The sequence below is a fragment of the Triticum aestivum genome, chromosome 5A, assembly GCF_018294505.1.
Source record: "Triticum aestivum cultivar Chinese Spring chromosome 5A, IWGSC CS RefSeq v2.1, whole genome shotgun sequence".
Lineage (NCBI taxonomy): Eukaryota > Viridiplantae > Streptophyta > Magnoliopsida > Poales > Poaceae > Triticum > Triticum aestivum.
In genome coordinates this window covers 135,451,580-135,470,070 of record NC_057806.1, presented here as the reverse complement: position 1 = coordinate 135,470,070, position 18,491 = coordinate 135,451,580, and positions in this window count along the sequence as shown.

Sequence of the window (18,491 nt, the reverse complement as noted above, 5' to 3'; positions counted from 1 at the left end):
GTGTCAACAACGGGACTTTACTCTGTGGGAGTTCGACCCGGCACGGCACCGAACCCTTAACAGGCTCTTCGACACGACGTGTGAAGACGTCTGGAAGGCACTAATCAAAGGTGCCGAGGCTCCCGCATCCGCTTCCGAGGACCGCGGATACAGCTCGCAGCGTCACGCTAGCGAGGTAAGCTATTTTCACCTTTTACAGGATGTTCAGCTTTTTTCATAGTTTAACTCTATGCGGGATCTAAACTCCCTTACCTTTGACAAGCTTGGCGGGCGGTATCCAGACCGACTAACTGTCCGGCTCCGCTGCCCGAAGACCCAGCCCCAGCTCTACTAGTGAAGTTGCTGGCTCCGGCGCCTTATGTGGTGCCGGAAAAGAAGGCCAAGAAGAAGAAGACCACGGGGACTCGAAAGAGTACCCGCAACGTGGTGTTGTGGGACTCGTCATCCGACGAGTCTGAGACACCCTCCTCCCGTGAAAACGAGGATGAGGAAGAAGAAAGATCTCCCCCCCCCAGCGGGGGGAGGAAAGAAAAGGAAGGCCGCCCCAAGGGGGAAGGCCGAGGGGTCCAAGAAGAGGAAAACCCCTCCGCCGGACTACGCCCCCGACGTCGATGAGGACAAAGAGGCGTGGCCGGACAGAGCCAGGCGTCCGGCGAAATCGTAAGTGTTCGGATACCAGAGTAATTCATGATATTCCTTTCGCTGCACAGCTTTCCCTAATGCTGAATATAATCATGCAGCCCGCCCCGGGCCGAACTCAACGAGTCGTCGAGCGGCTCCCTGGATTCTTTGGACGTGAACTCAGTTCCGCCCGCTGTCTCCCCCCGCACTGCGGATGACGCTGAAGTGGCGTCACAACAAGCTCCGAGGCAGGAGGAGGTGGTCCTGGAGGAGCCGCAAGGCGACCTCCTGGACTCCAGGAGTAAAGGGGACAAGACCCCCCAGGGCTCCAAGTCCGGCTTGAGCCGGACGCCGTGCCGGAATCTTCAACGATTTTGGACTGCGGCAGGCGAACTCCTTCCAAGAGGAGCAAGCCTTCTGAGCCGGCAGCCTCCGTCCAAACGGAGGCGCCGGACAATCTGCTGGAGGTGCTTGAAGGCGCCTCCATCGACGAGGAGCACCATACTATTATGAGTACGGTGATCCAGAAGGTTCAGTCCGCCAAGAGCGGACTGAGTGAAGCTTGCGCTAGCCTCCTAACAGGCTTCGAGGTAAGTAAATAATATGTAAAAGTATTACCGCATAGACAGTAGCCCCTGATGCTCTGTTTGGCGTTCGGAAAGAAAAGCCAAATAGAGGATCTATTAAATTTCGCAGGAGTCTAACAATAAAGAGTCAATATGCGTATGCAGGCTTCGCTGCTGTCCACCGCCGCACTGACTGCGGAGGTGGGTGTCCTGAAACAGGACCTCGGGCGGACCGAGCAACAGCTCGGCCTTGCCAAGCGGCAGCTCGAGGAGAAAGAAGGTAAGAAATACCTTACTGAAAAGGGTGCCTATAGAGAGGCGTGATTGCAAAAAAATAACAGGATTGTACTGCTTATTGTAGGGGCAACGACTGAGGTGGCGACCCTCAAGCAGGCGCTATCTGAGGCCGAAAAGAAAACGGCCGCGGAGTGCACCGAGCGAGAGAAACTTGGGGCTCAGGTCGGTGAGGTGCAGCAAGAGCTTCAGGATCTCATGAAAAAACATGAGAGTTTGGAGCTTGATTCAAAGACCCAAGCGTCCGAGCTCGCGGCGGCCCTTGAGACTACCAAGTCTGCCAAGGCCGAAACCCAAAAGGCCCTCCAAGAGTTGGAGGAGGTGAAAAAGATAGCAGCGGGTAAGGCATTCTTCATGCAAAGCAGAAATATAAAAGTAAACTACTTGTTACTTACCCGAATCCGGAGCTCTCCAGGGGCATTCGCAGATCTTCCCCGCAGCGTATCCAATGCCGCCGCATTCTACCGAGCTGAAGAGGGAAGCTCAATGAAGAAGGTGTTCTGGTCTCAGTATGCTGAGGCCGGACACCCTGTGCCCTTGAGCGATCAGCTGAAATAGCTGGTCGAGCTCCACAAGGCGGCCGAACAGGCCATGAAGGGCTTCATAGTTTGGCTGTGGCCCGGAGAGGCCCTGCCTGGGAGTTACTTTGGGCTGGTGCGGCGGCTGGTGGAGGCATGTCCAAGGCTCGAGGTCATCAAGCGGTCTATCTGCATCAAAGGAGCCCGTAGGGCCCTTGCCCGTGCAAAGGTGCACTGGGGTAAGCTGGACGGTGAGAAGCTTGTGAGGGACGGGCCGCCGCCGGGGAAGGAGCATCGTAGGCCCGAGAACTACTATAAGGATGTTCTTGCGGGTGCCCGCCTTGTGGCAGATGAATGTACCAAGGATGTAATTTTTGAATGAACTCGCTCGTGTTTATCCTGTGCGCTGAAAACTTGTTCATATGCACTAAGCAATGCTTATTGAATTTAAAATATTATTTTCTGTGCGGCCGTTTATCAAAAATTGAGAGATGGCCAGTCGTCGGCTTCTGCCCCCATGCCACTAGTGCTGGGGTGTTCAGTGATAAACCTGTGCGCTCTTTTTCCCATGTTTGGGTCCTTCAAGGGAGGCGCTCAGCACGACGAACCAGGCAATCGGACTATAATGCTTGAACACTCTCACTTAGCCATAGAACTTTATAATTTTAAATTTCGGCGAAGCCCCTAGTTCGGAAGACCGAGTTCGGGGCGCTATCCACGCCTTCGCTGGGATTATCCAGCTCCTCGCTCGAAGCGGCATAAGTCTTTAGGGACTCGAAAAACCTCTCGAACAGCGACCGGTCTCTCGCCTCATCATGATAGTCAGTTTTAGCTTTCTCCACTGAGGTGCTTAACCCAGCTCAACCGGGGCACAATCGCAGTGGTTCTCCTAGTGCTACCTTAGCCGATATAGCGGAACGTATGGCACCAAAACATAGGAGCCGTGCAAACCCAACTATTGACCCAAATCATGATTCGGAGCTGATGCATATAGTGCTATAAGTTCGGGGTGCCGCACTTGTGAAAGTGTACGGACTTCTCACACCATATTAAAGGGTACTGAAGCCCCTGGCGTACTTGTCGTACCACAGTGTACGGGTGCAACATGTCATTAATGAACATATATAAAAGAGAGGATAATGCAAAAAATAGACAAAAAGATATGCATTGTTTATAGAGAGGCTATTTATCAAAGCCGAACGATACAAATAGTGCGGTGAGCAAAAGATATTGGACTATTCAGTATGTCCTGACCAGGGGCAGGCCGCGGAATTGTATTTAAAACAGGTATACCGCTCGTAACAGAGACCACCTGGGAGTTCCATAATGCGGCATGGCTTGTGAAAGTGCAACTGTCCCTAGGTGGTTTTGGTAATTCATAACAACATATAGCTCATTGAGCTAATGCTATTCCAAGATGATTATTTCAGGAAAGCTCAATGATTGGCATGGCATGGATGTGAAAGTGGAACCCTCAAAATGCTAAGGACAAAGGATTGGCTCAAGCTCAAAATCTCAAGACTCTTCATTTCATATTTTAGTGATCCAAGATCACATTGAGTCTTTAGGAAAAGCCAATACTATTAAGGAGGGATGAGGTGTTGCTTAATGAGCCTCTTGCTTCATGTGCTTAGTGATATGCTCCAAAACCCTCAACTACTTTCCCATATCCACATATGACCTAAACCCTAATCCAAACTCGGTCCTACCGATTCTTCCTATCCGGCGCCACCGAGTTTCACTTGTCATTAGCCACTGCCAAACCCTAGCAATTCGGTCCTACCGATAGGGATCTCGGTCTCACCGAGATGGGGTTGCAAACTCTTTGTTTCCCTTTCGTAACTTTTCGGTCCCACCGAAAGAGCGAATCGGTCCCACCGAGATTGCAATGTAAACTCAATGTTTCCCCTTTGTAACTTTTCAGTCTCACCGATTTCCACTCGATCTCACCGAAAGAGCAAATCGGTCGCACCGAGTTTGCCTGACCAACTCTCTGGTTAGCTAATTACCAAATTCGGTCTCACCGAGTTTGTGTAATCGGTCTCAACGAGATTACGTTATGCCCAAACCCTAACCGTATTGGTCCTACCGAGTTGCATATCAGTCCCACCGAAAATCACTAACGGTCACTAGGTTTACATTTTCGGTCCGACCGAGCTTATTGATTCGGTCCCACCGAGATTGGAAAACTGTGTAACGGTTGGATTTTGTGTGAAGGATATATATACCCCTCCACCTTCTTCTCATTCGAAGAGAGAGCCATCAGAACACACACACCATTCCAACTCATATGTTCTGAGAGAGGACCATCTACTCATGTGTTGAGACCAAGACATTCCATTCCTACCATATGAATCTTGATCTCTAGCCTTCCCAAGTTGCTTTCCACTCAAACCCTCTTTCCACCAAATCCAAATCCTATGAGAGAGAGTTGAGTGTTGGGGAGACTATCATTTGAAGCACAAGAGCAAGGAGTTCATTACCTACACACCATTTGTTACTTCTTGGAGAGTGGTGTCTCCTAGATTGGCTAGGTGTCACTTGGGAGCCTTCGACAAGATTGTGGAGTTGAACCAAGGAGTTTGTAAGGGCAAGGAGATCGCCTACTTCGTGAAGATCTACCGCTAGTGAGGCAAGTCCTATGTGGGCGATGGCCATGGTGGGATAGACAAGGTTGCTTCTTCGTGGACCCTTTGTGGGTGGTTGCTTCTTCGTGGACCCTTCGTGGGTGGAGCCCTATGTGGACTCGCGCAACCGTTGCCCTTTGGTGGAGCCCTGTGTGGACTCGTGCAACCGTTACCCTTCGTGGGTTGAAGTCTCCATCAACGTGGATGTAGGATAGCACCACCTATCCGAACCACGGGAAAAACATCCGTGTCTCCAATAGCGTTTGAATTCTCCAAACCCTTCCCTTTACATTCTCGCAAGTTGCATGCTTTACTTTTAGCTGCCTATATACTCTTTGCATGCTTGCTTGAATTATGTGATGATTGCTTGACTTGTCCTAAATTAGCTAAAATCTGCCAAGAACTAAAATTGGGAAAAGGTTAAGTTTTTATTTGGTCAAGTAGTCTAATCACCCCCTCTAGAAATACTTTCGATCCTACAGGTGGTATCAGAGCTTTGGTCTCCATTTGCTTGATCTCCATAGCTTTTGGTGGTCATAGCCTTGGTTTCACAACCTAGGAGTGTATGGCGTCTAGCGAGGGAAATTATCACTGTAGAGGTCCTTACTTTGATGGTACTAATTTTGCTAGTTGGAAGCATAAAATGAAAATGCATATTCTTGGACATAACCCCGCCGTTTGGACTATTGTGTGTGTTGGTTTGCAAGGTGACTTCTTTGATGGAAGATAACCGAACCGTGAAGCTACCGCGGATGAGTTGAAGATGTTGCAATACAATGCTCAAGCTTGTGATATTCTCTTCAACGGATTGTGCCCCGAAGAATTCAACAAAATCAGCCGCCTTGAGAATGCAAAGGAAATTTGGGACACTTTGATTGATATGCACGAAGGTACCGACTCTGTCAAGGAATCCAAGTTGGATGTGCTTCAAAGCCAACTTGATAAGTTCAAGATGAAGGATGGTGAAGGTGTCGCCGAAATGTACTCTAGGCTTGCTCTCATCACAAATGAGATTGCCGGCTTAGGAAGTGAAGAGATGACCGAAAAATTCATCATCAAGAAGATTCTAATAGCCTTGGATGGAAAATATGATACCGTGTGCACATTGATCCAAATGATGCCCAATTACAAAGATCTCAAGCCAACGGAGGTGATTGGAAGAATTGTTGCTCATGAGATGTCACTTAAGGATAAAGAGGAACTTCACAACAAATCAAGTGGTGCCTATAAAGCCTCATGTGAAGCCCCTACATCATCAAGTGAGAAACAAGACTTCAATGAAGAATTGAGCTTAATGGTGAAGAACTTCAACAAGTTCTACAAGAGTAGAAGCAAAGATAGAAGCTTCAAGTCAAGGTCCTACAATGACAAAAGATCTTCTAGTCGAGAGCGAAACTGCTACAATTGTGGAAGACCCGGACACTATTCCAATGAGTGTACGGCTCCCTACAAGAGAAGAGAAGATTCTCCAAAAAGAAGAAGCAAAGAATCACCACCAAGAGAGAGAAGGAGTAGAGATGATCGTTATGAACGAAGATACTCACGGAGAAGCAAGGATTCGGAAAGGAAGGAAAAAATCATCAAGGAGCTACACAAGACGAAGACATCAAGCTCATGTTGGTGAATGGGTATCCGGCTCCGACTCCGACAGCCACTCCGAGAGAAGTTATTACTCCGGCTCCGAAGATACTCAAGATGAAGGTGTTGCCGGTCTAGCACTTGTGTCAACCAACTCCTATGACATATTTGACTCACCAAATGAGGGAATTGGAAGATGCTTCATGGCCAAAGTTCCTAAGGTAACACACCCCGAGTATGTTGATTTCAATAGTGATGAAGATGACTTGTTAGGTGATGATTTGCTTGTTGACAACTCTAGTTATGAATACTATGATGAAAGACAAATTAATCATGCTAATCAATATAAAACGAATGACAATGATAAGGAGAAGATTGAGGCTCTAACTAAAGAACTAAAAACTCTTAAGTTAGCTCATGACACTATCTTCGAAGATCATCGAGAACTTTTAAGAGCTCATGAGAAATTACGCTTTGAAAAGCTCAATCTTGAGCAAGAGCATGAGTTCTTAAAAGCAATCAATGATGATCTCCGCAAGAAAAGTTCTTCTTACATTGCCAAGCGTTTACTCTTATCCACTTACATGCCTCAAGTCAAGTCTAACAAGAAAGATTCTTCCTCTAGTAGTAACAATGATCATGCTAAATCCAATATTGTTGCTTCTAGTAGTTCTCTTGATTCCACTAATGATTCTCTTAGCCAAGTTACATTTGAGCAAGAAAATAGCTTATTGAAGGGAATTATAGAGAAAGGAGTGTACAAAAGCCTTGCCGGGAGCAAGCAATTCGAGGAAATTGTGCGCAAGCAAGGAATGCACCGGAAGAATCAAGGTGTTGGTTTTGAACGAAAGTTCAATGCCAATGGAGTTGAGTGGGAAGAAGATCAATACCCCAAGACAAAGTTTGTCCCTCAACAAGAGAAGTATACTTCTTTCAAGGGGACACAAGCTCAAGATGATCTTCCACCACAAGACTACAAGCAAAAAAGGCAAGGACAAGCTTCAAGAGGAATTTGATGCATTTGAAGAAGCTCCAAAGACCTTAGTCAAGTGATTCCCAAGACTACTTCGAGTTCCACTTCATCAAGTACGACTACAACTCCAAGGATTCCCATCAAGATGGTGTGGATCCAAAAGAAGAAGAACTAGAGAGTTCTTGAGGGTGACTCCACCAACATACTTCACTCTTATCATTTTGGCAAGAACAAGTGCAATCAACTTCCACATCTTGCACTAGGTCAAGGAGTCACAAACCCTCTCGTTGGTAAGACAAGGGACAAGGTAACCTAAAAGTTTTCATGGACATCATCTTTTGTGTGCATCACTCTATGTCTATGGATATCCTTGCTTGTTCCTTGTGGGACTAACCCATGTAGGTATTGAAAGTGCAATTCACTCAAATGGACAGCTCCAAGTGATCTACATCAACATTGAGCATCCACATCTTCAACATCTACATGAAGTCATCATCGACAAAACCCAAGGTTAGTTCATCCCTCTTATGGGGGATATCACATCTAGGGGGAGCTTTACTCTAAGACTTGAGCTAAAGCAACTCTAAAGATGTGAACACAACAATGCTTTATGTAAAAGTGGTAACCCCACTTAGGCTTAAACGATGAGTATGACCTATGATCAAGTGTTCTCACTTGACTCCTAAGTCAATATACTCATATATAGATGACCTAGTCATCGCAAATTGCTTGATAGATGCTAGTATTGGTTGTGCATGTCTTGTCACATATTTCATTTGCCATCTTATTGTGTGAGCATGCTGGATTGCATATTTTACTCATTCGAGGACATCCACTTGTTGTTTTGATTGTTTGGCTTTATCTTCTTTTGCCAAGTGGATGGACAAGAATGCCTAAGAACCTCCTCTAGCTATCTATGTTTTCTCATCTCAAACTCTATTCATGTTGCATCACAAAATTTGATCAAGTCAGATTCGAACCACTCTGTGTGAGGAGCGCTCGGAGTCCCCGATTCGTCATAGACTTAAACTTCCAAAACTTCTTTATGATTCTTGGTCTGACCGATACTCCACTTTCGGTCCTACCGAGATCATTAAGTTGATCTAGGTTTTCGATCTTGGTGCAACCGATTTGAACCTTTCGGTCACACCGAGTTTCAGTAACTGCACGCAGTTATGAATCTCGGTGCCACCGAGTCGTTCTACTCGGTCACACCGAGAGGGTCGGGCTATATATAGTCACGGGCAAAATTTTGGAAATTTCTCCGAACCCCTTTGCCCGCGCGATAGCCTGCTCTGCCCTCGTGGTCTCCGGATCGTCTTCTCGCCGCCAGCAGCCGCCAGTCGCTGGTCTCCATCGCCGTCAACGGGAATTCTACCCCGCTATTGCCTCCGTAGCAAGTCCCCGCCGAACTAGGGTATGGACTTGATCTTTGTGCTATTCCTTGATCTGATTCCTAGCACATTGTGATCATATTGATTCTAGCCACGTTTGATAAACTTCTATCCAGTCAAAACGCCCGTAGATTAGGTTTGATTCGAAAATTCTAGGTTTAGGTTTCCGCCAAAACCATCTCGGACCCACCGAGTTGAAAAACTCGGTCCCACCGATTTGGCTCTTGCCATTGCACAAGTGAGACTTGGTCTGACCGAGAATTACTTATCGGTGCGACCGATTTTTGAACTCAGTGAAACCCTAGCAGTCTCGGTGCCACCGAACTGTGACTCGGTCCTACCGAGTTCACTAGTTTAGGTTCCAAAACTGCTTTGGTATCACGGACTTTGAAAATCGGTAGATCCGAGATGATTTCAGTGGGAAACTAAAACTAAGTTTTTGGTCATTCTTTTGCAAAAATCTCTGCATTTTGTGATGCTCATCCACTCTATCTCTTCTATAATCTATTCACAGGGTCAGCAGTCAGTTTGCAGCATGTCCGATCAAAGTGATAGCCAAAACATGTCAGAGCAGCAAGTAGTGATGAGTGAGGGCACTAGTCCCTCAAGTTCTTCTGATGAAGGCAGCAGGAGCACTCCTAGCAACTTGCCAAAGGCTGCCACGAGACAAAGGAAGAAGAGGACTTCAGATTCCGAAGATGAGGACTATGTAGCAGAGGAAGAGGCCACTTCCAAGAAAATTGAGCTAGCTCAAGGCACTAAGCCAGGTCTGAAAATCAAAAGGCCAGCAGGCAGGCAGCCCATGTCAAAGGCTAGAGCCTCAACTGAGAAGCCCACTCCCCAAGAGCCAGTTGCAGCTGAGGGCAAGAAAAGGAAGGAGAGGGTGAAGAAGACTGTGGCTAGAGTGCTTGGCAAAGCTTCCATCATGGAAGAGGAAGAGGAAGAAGAGGCAGCTGCACCAGCGCCCAAGGCACCCAAGCTAATGGGTGATGCCATAAGGTCAGGGGCTACTGCATCTAAGCCCAAAGCTGCCTCCAAGCCAAAACCAAAGAGGAATACAAGGAGCATTCCTGCAGCTGAAAAGAACAAGGCCCCAGTGCCTGAGACTGTTGCTGAAGAAGAGGAAGAAAATGTCCTAAGGAAGCTAAAGCCCAAGATCCCAGACCACAATGATGCTCATCCTGTGGCTGAGGACATGAAGCTCAGGAGAGATTCAGGGCTAAGGAAATGCAGAGAAGCAGACCCATATGCTTCAAGAAGAAGGACTGCTGTGGACTACAAGTTTCACACCAAGGAGCAGCAGGATTTCTATGAGACTGTTTTGCTAGATAAGAAGCCAATTGTCTGTGACATGAGATAGGTTGACTGGACCTACATGAGGGAGAAGGAGGAGCACTACCCAGGAGTATTTGACAGCTTTAATGCTTGTGGAGTAGCTGACTTTGTTGGGCAGAAGCTCACAAAGTGGAACGAGGAACTGATCATGCAATTCTACTCCACGGCACACTTTTATCCAGATGGGAGGATCACATGGATGTCTGAGGGTACAAGGTACCAATCTACAGTGGCTGAATGGGAACAGATCATAAATGCCCCAGAGGAGCAAGATGATGACTTGGATATCTATGCCAAGAAGAAGATGGACCATAACTCCATGTCCAATATGTACAAGGAAATTCCCAATGAAGCTCTTGACACCTTCAAGTTTGGCTCTGTGCATTACCTTCTGTCAGGGCTCCCGACGATCAATTGGATACTAAGGCACACCTTATTGCCTAAGTCTGGAGATCACAAGATGATCAGAGGCCATGCTATCAACTTGCTACATGTGTTTGATGTGCCTCATAAGTTTAAGGTGATGAGCCTCATAGTGGAAACTATCAAGAGGACTGCAGCAGATCAGAAGAGGAGCTGCGGATATGCCCCTCAGATTCAGGAGCTCATCAACTCCAAGATGGGCACGGGCATATATCTATTGGACAAGGAACACCTACCCATCCGTCCAGATTTCGAGGACAATCAAGTTGTCATGACTGAGAACGAGCCATCATCTGCCGAAGCATTTGCAAAGAAGGAGAAGGCGAGGAAGGAGAAAGCTGCCAAGATGCCTACCCAAGAGGAGGCATCTGAATACTTCTTGAAGACTAAACAAGAGAAGCTTGGTTACTTGATTGCATCCACGCTGAGGATTGAGCAAAGTCTGGCCACCCTCACTAAGAATCAGCAGAGCCTAGAGAGGATCATGGAACAGAAGTTCTATGACTTGGATGTCAAGGTAACGGAAGTTCAGTCTGTAGTGGAGCAGCTCCAGGAGGACATGCAGGAGAGGAGAGGCAGGACTACCACTCATACCTTTGCCAGAGTGCCACGAGGCCCGAGGTCATCTGCCGTGCCAGTTGCTGACACCAGAGCCACCACTTCAGCACCAGCTACAGCCTCAGTTCCACCAGCTCCAGCATCTACTTCAGCTCCAACTCCAGCGACTACTTCAGCATCTACCGAAGCCTTCGTCCTTGGAGTGATCCGGACTCCACCACCACCTGAAGATCAAGCCTGAGCGTCGATCTAGTGCTATGCATTTTCTAGGAACTTTTTGGTAACTTGTTGCCAAAGGGGGAGAAGATGTATAGATCATAGGCTTCGAGAGAGAGAGTGTTGCTTTTCTCTCTTGCTTTATTTGGTGGTTTTTCGAACTTGTTTGCTTTTGAGTGCCTGAGATACTACGTCATTATTTGTGAGACATTGATGATCATGTGTTTGATCATAAGCTACACTTAATGCTTGCTTAATGCTATTATCTTATCTATCTTGTGATCATTCATTATTCTTGGTGATGAGTGCATGTATTTCATTCTTATCATTTTGAGCGCTCCACCAAGATGTATGTGACATGGAAGAGTAACCCATGACTCTAACTCTTTGTGCATTTGCAGTCCAAAGAAAATCTTAAATATTCACAAATTTAGGGGGAGCTCTTACTTATCACATACTTCTCAAAGCGACGGTATATTTCATGCTCATTATCTTTTGTCGAAGCTTTGATCTATATGTTGTCATCAATTACCAAAAAGGGGGAGACTGAAAGTGCAACTATCCCTAGGTGGTTTTGGTAATTCATAACAACATATAGCTCATTGAGCTAATGCTATTCCAAGATGATTATTTCAGGAAAGCTCAATGATTGGCATGGCATGGATGTGAAAGTGGAACCCTCAAAATGCTAAGGACAAAGGATTGGCTCAAGCTCAAAAGCTCAAGACTCTTCATTTCATATTTTAGTGATCCAAGATCACATTGAGTCTTTAGGAAAAGCCAATACTATTAAGGAGGGATGAGGTGTTGCTTAATGAGCCTCTTGCTTCATGTGCTTAGTGATACGCTCCAAAACCCTCAACTACTTTCCCATATCCACATATGACCTAAACCCGAATCCAAACTCGGTCCTACCGATTCTTCCTATCCGGCGCCACCGAGTTTCACTTGTCATTAGCCACTGCCAAACCCTAGCAATTCGGTCCTACCAATAGGGATCTCGGTCTCACCGAGATGGGGTTGCAAACTCTCTGTTTCCCTTTCGTAACTTTTCGGTCCCACCGAGATTGCAATGTAAACTCAGTGTTTCCCCTTTGTAACTTTTCGGTCTCACCGAGTTCCACTCGGTCTCACCAAAAGAGCAAATCGGTCCCACCGAGTTTGCTTGACCAACTCTCTGGTTAGATAATTACCAAATTCGGTCTCACCGAGTTTGTGTAATCGGTCTCACCGAGATTACGTTATGCCCAAACCCTAACCGTATCGGTCCTACCGAGTTGCATATCAGTCCCACCGAAAATCACTAACGGTCACTAGGTTTACATTTTCGGTCCAACCGAGCTTATTGATTCGGTCCCACCGAGATTGGAAAACTGTGTAACGGTTGGATTTTGTGTGAAGGCTATATATACCCCTCCACCTTCTTCTCATTCGAAGAGAGATCCATCAGAACACACACACCATTCCAACTCATATGTTCTGAGAGAGGACCACCTACTCATGTGTTGACACCAAGACATTCCATTCCTACCATATGAATCTTGATCTCTAGCCTTCCCAAGTTGCTTTCCACTCAAACCCTCTTTCCACCAAATTCAAATCCTATGAGAGAGAGTTGAGTGTTGGGGAGACTATCATTTGAAGCACAAGAGCAAGGAGTTCATTACCTACACACCATTTGTTACTTCTTGGAGAGTGGTGTCTCCTAGATTGGCTAGGTGTCACTTGGGAGCCTCCGACAAGATTGTGGAGTTGAACCAAGGATTTTGTAAGGGCAAGGAGATCGCCTACTTCGTCAAGATCTACCGCTAGTGAGGCAAGTCCTGTGTGGGCGATGGCCATGGTGGGATAGACAAGGTTGCTTCTTCGTGGACCCTTTGTGGGTGGTTGCTTCTTCGTGGACCCTTCGTGGGTGGAGCCCTATGTGGACTCGCGCAACCGTTGCCCTTGGGTGGAGCCCTGTGTGGACTCGCGCAACCGTTACCCTTCGTGGGTTGAAGTCTCCATCAACGTGGATGTAGGATAGCACCACCTATCCGAACCACGGGAAAAACATCCGTGTATCCAATAGCGTTTGAATTCTCCAAACCCTTCCCTTTACATTCTCGCAAGTTGCATGCTTTACTTTCCGCTGCCTATATACTCTTTGCATGCTTGCTTGAATTATGTGATGATTGCTTGACTTGTCCTAAATTAGCTAAAATCTGCCAAGAACTAAAACCCCTCTAGTCGATATAACGCACTTTCAATTGGTATCAAAGCAAGGTACTCCCTTGTTCTGTGTGATTTTGGTTTAACCGCCCGGAGTTTTAGTTATGTCGACCACATGTATGATCAAGGTCTCTGCTGGGTGTCCTACCTTTGATGGGACGGACTACCCCTACAGGAAGAATAAGATGCGAATGCATCTTGAGGCAATTGATAACGATCTCTGGTATGTTGTGGAAAATGGTGTTCCCTCAGTCACACCTTCTCTAAATGTTGCTGATGTGAAGAGATTCAAGCAACTCGATTCTCAAGCGAAGAATATCATATGTGGCCATCTGAGCAAAGGACAGTATGGAAGAGTGAGTGCTTTCGAAACTGCTAAGCTTATCTGGGATAGACTGTCCAAAGTGAATGAAGGAGTCTCAACACAACATGACTCTCGAGTTGATGTTCTTCGCAATCTCTTCAACCGCTTCAAAAGACTCGACAATGAAAATGTTCAACAAACCTTCGATCGCCTCACTGACATCTCAAATGAGCTTCAAGCACTTGGTGGCACTGACATTACTGACCATGAGGTGGTGAATAAATTGCTGACATCGCTTGATTCCTCATTTGACACTCTGGCATTGATGATACAAGAACGTGTTGACTACAAGTCACTTGATCCCGCTGATATTCTCGAGAGGCTAAATACTCATGAGTTCCAACTTGCTGAAAAAAGATATCTCTATGGTTCGAGCTATGGCAGATCACGTGCACTGAAGGCCAAGGCAGTATCTGAGTCCGAAGATGAAGACTCTGGTAGCAGCCTTGGTGATCCTGAAGAACTAAGCCATGAGCTAGCACTGCTCGTGAAGAAGTTTCAAAAGTTCTCAAGACGTGGTCACATTGGAAGACCCTCAAGGAGCAATGGTTCCTCATCCAGTGACTACAAGAGGAGGCTCTGTCACAAATGCAAGAAACATGGACATTACATTCAAGATTGTCCTCAGTGGGAAAAGGAATCAAAGAAGAAGAAATACAAGGATTACAGTTCTGATTATGCGAAGAAAAAGAAGAAATACACAAAATCTTCATCATCAAAATCCTCAAAGCCTTCATATCACAAGAAGAGCAGCTCCAAGAAGGCTAGGGCATTCATTGGCAAGGAAATGGACTCTGAGGCTGAATCTGAAGAAAATGAGGAAGAGGAGACATCTGAGGAGTCCCGAATCCAGAGTGGCGAGCCTAGCTCTCGCTACTGCATTCATCAGCAAGTCTATCTTCAACACCGAAGAAAATGACCTCACCAACAAGGCTGATGAAGGCGATGATGACTACGCTCCCACCTATTGCTTCATGGCAAAGGGTGCCAAGGTACTCAAATATACCTCCTTTGAATCAAGTGAGAATGAATCTGTTGAAAACCTTAATCCCAGCTATTCTAAACTTGCTAAGATTGCTGTAAAACAACAAAGGGCTTTTGAAAAGGTTCAAAACATGCTAGACAAAAGTGATGAAGAAATGGATCACACTAAAGCCTTGACTGAAAATCTTCAGAGACTTCAGACTAGGTTTGACAATCTTCAAGGTCATCGTAACACTCTCTTATCCGATCATGAGAAGCTTTCTTATGAATTTCTTCAAAGAAAGCAAGACCTTGAGAAGAGTGAGTTATGAAGATCTTCAGAAGGAGCGCGATTCATTACTTGCTAAACAAATCAGCGCTTCTCAGGAAGAATTTGTTCCTCCTTGTTTGAAATGCATTGAATGTGAATCTGCTAATTCTTCACCTGAATGTTCAAATGCTGCTAATGTTTCAAATTCTTCACATGCCTCTGCTATCACTAATTCCTCATCTGAGGACATTGCTAGTATCACTGACGATGCAAGGCTAAAGGAATTGTACATGACAGGCATGTACGAAAGCCTCAAAGGGCATCAGACTCTTTGTGATGTGCTTAAAAAGCAGATCCTCAACAGGAACCCTAGGAAAGAGGGTTTTGCCTTTGAGAGGAAACTCAATGCTGATGGTACATATTGGAAGCCTGAGCACTACCCCAAAACTACATGGGTTGCTGCAAAGGGACCTCCAGTTGATCCATCTAATTTATCTGGATTTGCATGTGAATCTCCTTGTTCTGATGATGAGTCATTTGACTCCAACTATAAACTGTTCAAAAATCAGAATGGTGAAGTATTTGCTAGATATGTTGGCACTAACTGCAGGAACGGTCCCCCTATGAAGAAAATTTGGGTTCCCAAAAGATGCCTTGAAAATCTTCAGGTGAATGTCATCATGACACCACCTGTGAAGAATAGGAACCCCAGATCAAATTCTTCATATGGACCAAATTCTTCATATGGATCCAAGTCCTCATACGGACCAAACTCCTCACATGGATCATATTCCTCAAAAGGATCAAAGTCCTCATATGAACATCATCGTGCTAACCCGTCTGTTTCACAGGGAAGATCTAAGGATTATGGATATGTGCATTATTCTTCAAATCATTATGCTCATAAGTCCTCGAAGAATTTCTCTGCTTACTCTTATGCTTACTCTAACCCCTCTTATGTGAAACGAAATTGACTGGCTTCTATGCCATCCTTCTCGTATGGAGCTCGCAGAATGATGAACTCTTTGCCACCCCTTCAGATGTGGGTGGTGAAGAAAAAGAACTATTCTCTTCTGCAGGGTCAGGTCTCCAGATGTACGTAATCGTCTGAAGAATTTGCTGGAGACCCGAGCATGCCTGAAAGGATGCAGGCTAATCATGAAGAAATGAACTTTCATTTCTCACGTCCTCATACTGCTTTATCTGTTCTTTTGCTTGATGAAATTGATCTGATGAATTGTTGTCATATTCTTCACTGATGAAGTATATGAGTCCGTAAGTTGCACTAATTCATCTGGAGGATGATCAACCCAAAGCCACTGAGTGGGTCCTCGATAGTGGATGTACAAATCACATGACTGGTGACAAGAATCTATTGATGGATGCCCCATTATCTCCGTCGCATCTGAAGCATATCATCTTTGCCGACAAAGGCAAAAGTCAGGTATTGGGTCTAGGTAAGGTTGCGATCACAAAGGATCGACACATGGACAAAGTAATGCTTGTCGAGTCCCTAGGATACAACCTCATGTCTGTCTCAATGCTTTGCGATCTCGATATGGTTGTTGTCTTTGGCAAGTACCGTTGTGTTGTGGTTATGGAAGCTGACAATTCCAAAGTCTTCAAAGGCTTTAGGAGAGGAGACCTGTATATTGTTGATTTCTTTGTAGGACCACAACCAGCCGTGTGCCTACTTGCAAAAGCTTCAGAAGGCTGGCTCTGGCATCGACGACTTGGTCATGCAGGCATGAGGAACTTGCACACGCTTGCGAAGAATAAGCATGTCATTGGCATCGAGAATGTAAAATTCCTCAAGGATCACCTATGCGGAGCCTGTGAAGCTGGGAAAATGGTGCATCGGCATCCAGCGAAGACTATCATGACCACTACTCGTCCATTTGAATTGCTTCACATGGATCTCTTCGGTCCTAATCATTATTCTGCTGTTTCAAATGATGCATCTCAATATGGCTTTGTTACTGTTGATGATTACTCTCGATACACATGGGTACACATTGTTACTTACAAACATGAAGTGCAGGAAGTCTTCAAACGATTTTCCTCGAGGGCTTCAACCCACTTTGGTGTGAAGATCAAGCACATCAGAAGTGACAATGGAACTGAGTTCAAGAATTCTGGTCTAGATGACTATCTTGATGAACTTGGTATTACTCATGAGTTATCTGCTCCTTATACTCCTCAGCAGAACAGCGTCGTGGAGCGCAAGAACAGGACTCTTGCTGAGATGCCTCGCACTATGCTTGATGAATACAAAATGCCTCGTTGGTTCTGGATTGAGGCAATTGATACTGCGTGCCACATCATCAACAGAGTATATCTTCACAAATTCTAAATGTTGGATTAGAGATCCTCATCACAACTCAAAATTTGCACCGAAAGCACATGAAGGTTTTATGCTTGGTTACGGAAAGGACTCGCACACCTACAGAGTCTTCAACAACGTTCTTCACAAGGTTGTTAAAACTGTAGTTGTGCGGTTCGATGAAACTAATGGCTCGCAAAGAGAGCACCTACCTACTGTGATAGAGGAACCAGCACCTGAGGAAACTATCAAGTTCAAGGCTACTGAGGATGTCATTCCTACTGAAGAATCTGCTGAAGAATTCATTCCAAAACATGAAGAACGTCGAGCTAATGCACCTGAAGAAAATATTGAAGAAAATGGTGCTGAAGAGAATGCTGATCAAATTCCTCAACGACAACTAGCTCATCCTCGCATTGAAAAAGAAGTGCAAGTTGAAAAGATCATCAATGACATCAAAGCGCCAGGTCCTCTCACACGCTCAAAAGCTTCACATTTATCTAAATTTTGTGGGCACTATGCTTTTGTCTCTATCACAGAGCCCACTAAGGTAGATGAAGCATTTCTAGAGCCTGAGTGGATTCAGGCCATGCAAGAAGAATTACATCAGTTCGAGCTCAACAATGTCTGGGAACTGGTCAAATGTCCAGATCCTCGCAAGCACAATATCATTGGCACAAAGTGGATCTACCGCAACAAGAAAGATGAAAATGGCCTTGTGGTGAGGAATAAGGCACGGCTCGTAGCTCAAGGCTACACACAGGTTGAAGGAATTGATTTTGATGAAACTTTTGCACCTGTTGCTAGACTTGAGGCTATTCGCATATTACTTGCTTATGCTAACCATCATGATATCACTTTATATCAAATGGATGTGAAAAGTGCATTCCTCAATGGTAAGCTCGAGGAAGAAGTATATGTTGCTCAACCCCCGGGTTTTGAAGATCCAAAGAATCCTGGCAAAGTCTTCAGACTCAACAAGGCCCTCTATGGCCTCAAGCAGGCCCCACGGGTGTGGTATGATACCTTGAAGGAATTCTTCATGAAGAAAGGCTTCAAACCCGGTTCACTCGACCCTACTCTTTTCACTAAATCTTATGATGGTGAATTGTTTGTGTGCCAAGTATATGTTGATGATATTATCTTTGACTGTACTGACCAACGTTATAGTGATGAATTTTCCTACATGATGAGTGAAGAATATCAAATGTCTATGATGGGAGAGTTGAAATTCTTCTTAGGTCTTAAAATTCGTC